This window comes from Apium graveolens, chromosome 11 (genome assembly GCF_009905375.1).
Source record: "Apium graveolens cultivar Ventura chromosome 11, ASM990537v1, whole genome shotgun sequence".
Taxonomy (NCBI): domain Eukaryota; kingdom Viridiplantae; phylum Streptophyta; class Magnoliopsida; order Apiales; family Apiaceae; genus Apium; species Apium graveolens.
In genome coordinates, this window is record NC_133657.1 from 203,335,406 (window position 1) to 203,341,476 (window position 6,071).

Here is a 6,071-nt window from a genome sequence, read left to right on the forward strand (position 1 = left end):
TCCATTGATGTTCGATATGGTTAGAATAATAATAGTCAAACACCTCCTCAAACCCTAAAAAAAGCTCTCTCAGCCTCTCTTTTTTCTAACGGCCGTTCGGGGCTTCTGTCAGTTTTCACCGGTGGAAAGCCCCAAATCATCTATTTTCCTTGCTTTGTTCGTGTTTTTCAATAATACTCCTCCCCGGGTAAGGATTTTTATCGTTCAAGATTGTATTTTTGTTTAATAAAATCTTTGTTGGGTGAGATTTGTTCCCAATTTATTTGGGTTTTGTTTATTCTCTCCTTATGAGAGTTTGGTGTATTTTTTTGGTGTGTTTTGGTGTGATTCGATGTCCAAGACGTTAGATCTGCCGGATTTTCAGAGGTTTGATTCAGTGATAAAGATTTATATGGGATTACAACTACGATCGATAGCTCAAACTGGTTTTGGTGAAGGCGATACATGTGTATATATCAATTTAAACAAATCGTTTGATTGTGTCTTGATAAATACTAGATTAATCAGCGATAAGATCTATTTTTTGTTTGTTCGACTCGATTGTTCTTGTAGATGCCGTATGGCTTTTCATTATTAAATTAATTCTGATTTTTTTCAAAAAAAAAAAATAATCGTCAAACTAACTCTAAATTAAAAATTGTTTGGTAAGCTTCCCAACGTGCATATTCATTTTCATATTACAAGATAAAGCCAAAATAATATTCCCTCTGTCCCAAAATAATATTTTTTTTAATTTTTTTTTCTGAATAAAAGTTTCATGTTTAAACTTTTGTTTAATTTTTTTTAAAAAAAACATTATGAAACTATACTTTAGAGAATACTCGAAATACGTGCAAATAGTAAACGTATAGAACTCCATGGGACAAAGGGAGTATTACATTATTAGAATAATAAAAATAATAATATATTAAAAATTTGAAAAAAAAAACAAAAATTACATTAATATACTCTTAAATTTTAGAAAAAATATATTCATATGTCTCAAATAGAAAGCTATTTTTTTAAAAGGTAATATAAGTGTCCCTTTGGAAATCTTAAAATAAGTAACATATGATTTAAAATAAATAATTGACTTATAAGTGATGAGTAGATAAATAGCTATAAGTTATGTAAGTTTTTAAATAATTTTATTTATGAAATTTTATTACTTAAATGAATCAAAATAAATAATTTTTAAATACAATTATCTTAATTTATAAGTTAAAATTAGAAAAACTTTAATAAAAATATATTAAAACAAAAGTTAGCAAACAAATAAATCAAATTAAGTTAGACAAAAAAACACTCTAACTAATACGTCCAATAAGCATCTTAAAAGCTATTGCCTAGAGAGGCCCTAAGTTGCATTGTTTTAACCAACAGGATTTACTAGCACACAAGACTACAGGAAAATTTACAGATAAAGATAACAATAATGCATGACCCATGAACAAAAATAAGTAGGTAAATAAAGAAGATCAGGTGCACTCTCTTGTATTAGCGTACAGCAACACATTTTACTTGATCAGACTATGTTTTACCAGTTCCAGCCTGTATGAACGCCATAGATTAAAATTATGTTGCTAGATATATGCTTTACTATAAAAGCTTATAGACGATTTTCATACGTTTTACTATATAATTGAACAGCTGTGAATCCAGTAAACCTGACATTATTGGGATTAACAGTTGAATAAGTAAGTACTCATCCAATTGTCCCAAACTAGAAAAATACAGGAGATGTGGTTGTCTTGCCGTAGACTCAATAGCTGCTGAACAATGTTATAAATTACTCAAAATTTTCATTTTTAGTTCAAGTTTATGTCTCATGTTCTGTAACGTATTTGCTGAGCCGTGGCAAAGAAAATCCTACACCTTTTCCGGTATATATAATATACTAATAATCAATAAAAGTTCCTCTTTTTTCAAGGTATGTTGAATTTCTGTTCAGTTTGATATGTTGGAGCTGGATCATACATTTTTCTTCATTTTTGTTGAATAATTTACAAGTAACTCTTGAAATTCTAGTATTGTCAGAAACTGTCGCCCTAGATATGTTGCAGGTTGATTGTCATTTAGCCTTGCACTGTGATAATTTCAATCTAGAATTGGATTTTAGTTTGTCAAGTTCATGAAACAATTTTTTCTGAAAATGTTGAATGCCCGAGACTACGATTTATCGGCTGTTATACCAACTGTAGCACTTATATAAGTACTTCAAGAATGGTGCCAGTGTGAAATCGCCATGATAATCTCATCTCATGTCCATTTGATGCAGGCACAACTTCTCTTTTTCGAAGGTAAAGTTATGGTCACACTTCTTCAATCTAGAGGTAAGCTTTGATCCTCGGCTATTGTTTTCGTCTTTCGAAATCTTCATTCCCAGTTGCTCACTGCCTAGTTTAAAGTGTCAATGTCTGATTGTTAACAAACTTTACAACACAAGTACTGTTAAACAGCCAATACCATGTGATTCTCAAAATATATTTTTAATGTCATGCACTTGTGGTAAAAATAGCTGGACTCTTGTTCATTTTTCACATTTTAAAACTGTGGTTGCAGATTTTTATCATAGTGTATTTAGTGCATATGTCCTTCCGGTACAATAAATCAGGCCATTTACGACGGGTTTTTTTATTGAAATCGTCATTTTTACTCGAGTAGTAAGTTCAGTTTTTCGTCACAAAATACAGTTTCGTCGCAGTTAGTAAATTGGGGTCCACGTTCTCAATAAAATAATAAATCAACTTACGACGAAGTATATTCCGTCATAAGTTATCAACTTACAACGAAAAATAATGTCCTATGTTCTCTTGTGGGATCAACTTTTAATGAAATTAAACATAAGTTTACGACGCAACTATACGTCGTAAGTTAGAAAATTCCGACAAAAAAAACGTCTTATTTTAGGAATTGGGTTCTATTTATGACGGAATATGTGATGAACAACCGTCATAAGTTTGTATTTCCAGGTTTAAAAAAAATATCTAGCCGGATTCCTGTCACTTTCTTTTCTTTCCTTTTTTTGGATAAATAAGGTTAAGTCTTGTATAATATAAAAGAGAAAGAAGAATATACAACGAGTACAACACCAAGAGACTAAATAAAAAACCTGCCTAAAAACTAGACAAAAAACCAACAAAAATCAACTCAGAGAAAACAAAACTCCAAGGAGAACAACACTCCAGGAGCCAAGCAAAGACCAGAAAAATCCAGCAACTAAACGCAATGCACGAGCCCCAACAACAATAATCCAACCAAGCAACTTCACCACAGCTTAACAGCAGCTCGCAGCAAAGAAGATAAAAACCGAAATCTCCCACCTTGCTCCAGACCAGCTCGCAGCAAAGAAGATAAACACCGAAATCTTCCACCTTTTTCCGTCGTAAGTTGGTCGTCGTTTAGTTTATTTTGTTGTAGTGTTGTAACACATCTATAGTAAATAATAATGTTCCTTACTTAAACACAACATAACATGATTGGTTAGAATACAATTTTTAATAATTGGGTTTACATGGACGATACACAGGGTTTGTACTCAACTGTCTGCGTAATTAAGTATAAAAACATAGTTTATAGACATTTTTCAGGAGATTATTTTAATTTTTTTTAATCAAACATTTTTTTACAGATGCTGAGATTTCTATTCGATGTTTTGAAGAACAGCGTTCTATATATATTCAGGTACAACAATTATACATGTGTAACTAAATTATAACGCATTATTAAAAAATATGCACTCTCGTATAATAATATTTTATATCATTGTGCAGACAAAATGATGATGTAGCGGAGGAAGTTAAGACTCCTCAAGTCGCCCAAATAAGTGTAGCGGTGAATAGTACTACCGAGACAGAGATAGTGCATGTCGATCAATATAACGAGACACCAAATATCGGTAGACCTGTGACTAATAATAATAATAATAATAATACTAGTAATTTAAATTATAATTATAAATTTTTCTGCTTTACCATATATATTTTATTTTTACCAATTTTAATTATTTATGCTATTTTTTTACGTATTTTTTCTTTCATATATAGACATCGTTGTTTTTTTATACTAGTTTGTATTATTATACTTATTTTACCACCGACTATAACACTTTCCGTATATTTTATTATGTATAATCGGTATCATCATCGTCAGCATCATCACGAATACACCGATGATCCGATTAAAGTTGAACTATCAAACATGACATTATATCAGTTTGATGTTCAACCCACACTTTCGTATAATGTTAGTTTATCACTCGATATTATAAATTATCACAGTATAACACCATTAAATATTACGACAAATATCAGTCTTTCATATTATAATATAACACTAGATTCTATTAGTTTTCAATCATTTTATATTGATTCGGGTCTATTTAAAAATTTACATTTTACTTCCTCAGGAAATAATACTTATTTCAACTCGACTAGTTATGATTTTGAAGAATATATATGTTTTTATTTATTGATTCATTCTAGTATTGAGCCACTTTATACACAATCACGCATCTCCGATAAAGCGTACATCTACGACGTCGGATGTGATATCAACATTACAGAGCCACCGGACGGAACCATGACAGCCTTTCACTGTTCGGGCCTTTGATCTTCTCTTATTAAATATAATGCTTATCATTTATTTGAGATTTTAGAAGTGATTGTACTCGAACACGTTTGTAATAATATGACGTTGGTTAACTTTACTAATTTGAGGTTTATTTGAGTTTTGTACATTTCCACATTCATTTTGTAGTAATTGTAGTTAACGTGCTGGTACCATTCTCTCACTCAATTATTTCAGCCATTATGTGTTGATTATGTACGTTAACACGACACGTCTTTACTAAAATAAAAATAACTACTTGTAGGAAATTCGAATTTATGCGAATTTACTTGCAAGAATGTTTTGAAAAAAGCGGTTTATTAAAGACATGTCTAAGTTTTGTGTGTTGATAATAATTTATATATATGTTAAAATGAAAAAGAATGTTAAAAACATTTTTTTTAGCAAATGGCTGAAAATACTCATTCTGATAGTGGATGACTAAAAAAACCGTTTGAGATACGCATTTACAGTTGGATATTTTCTTTTGTTCTAGATACATATTTGCTAAGCGGGTATTCATTTTTTTTTATGATACGCAAATGATACGCATTTGGCAACTGCGTATCCCAATGGTAATACTTAAACTGTAATTGCGTATCTCTGGTAATTTTCTGACATGCCCAAATCTCAAATGTGTATTACACTAATCCGATCAATAAACATATAACTAAAATGGTATTTTTAGCTACTCCCTCCGTCCCAATATATGTTTCCTCTTTTGACTTTCGGTACTGTTCACGATAAGCGATTGACTACTAATTTATGTCTAATCTATAATATCAAACATAGTCATGAGTGATATTGTTGGATTCGTATTTATCAGTACTTTAATACAGTGAAATTTTTATATTTAATATACAAATTTAAAGATATTAACAATTAAAAGTGTGCATTGAGAAACGTGTCCAACACAAATAGGAAACGTTTTTAGGGACGGAGGGAGTACATGTTTTAAAAATACGTATTTTGAGTAATTAATTACACGCCCATTTTTACTTCCATTTTTTGTTAGAATCCACTTTTTACTTGAAAAGGCTTATCGGTCCATATTGTAAACCCTGGCCCATGTTAATTAAGATAGCCCTTTTAGAAATAACCTCTGGCCCAGCCCACATAAGTAATATACGTTCGATAAAAGGTTTAAGAGCACTCGATATATAGGCAAACTATTCTAACAAAACACGCTTTATATTATTTTCTGCGAATATTTCAAATTAATTTCGTTTACAACAATCTGAATTAATATTGTTAAACGAACGTCTCACTTATTTCTTTACTTACACATTTTAAGGCTATTATAAAATTTATTTTTAATTTATTTTTAATTTTTTTTCTCTATATAAAAATTTAAAAATCATTTTTTATTCAAAAGATAAAATTATTTAGCACACCATACTTTACGATAGCGTTAAAATGCGTGCTAATACCTCATCCTCAATGTAAAGAACATGAAGACACGGAGGGAGTATTTTCTTAACAAT

At 30.4% G+C, this 6,071-nt stretch overlaps 1 long non-coding RNA gene across 2 annotated transcripts; it reads left to right on the top strand.

Annotated features, from left to right (window-relative positions):
- The first annotated feature begins 1,686 nt into the window (after positions 1 to 1,686).
- Positions 1,687 to 4,723, top strand: LOC141696774 (uncharacterized). Of its 2 annotated transcripts, XR_012564488.1 has the most exons (4): positions 1,687 to 1,909; positions 2,258 to 2,312; positions 3,611 to 3,663; positions 3,753 to 4,723. It is a non-coding gene; the product is annotated as an uncharacterized LOC141696774 (long non-coding RNA). The 2 variants fall into 2 exon arrangements; XR_012564487.1 differs by lacking the exon at positions 1,687 to 1,909 and having other exon boundaries at positions 1,975 to 2,312.
- Positions 4,724 to 6,071: the final 1,348 nt, after the last annotated feature.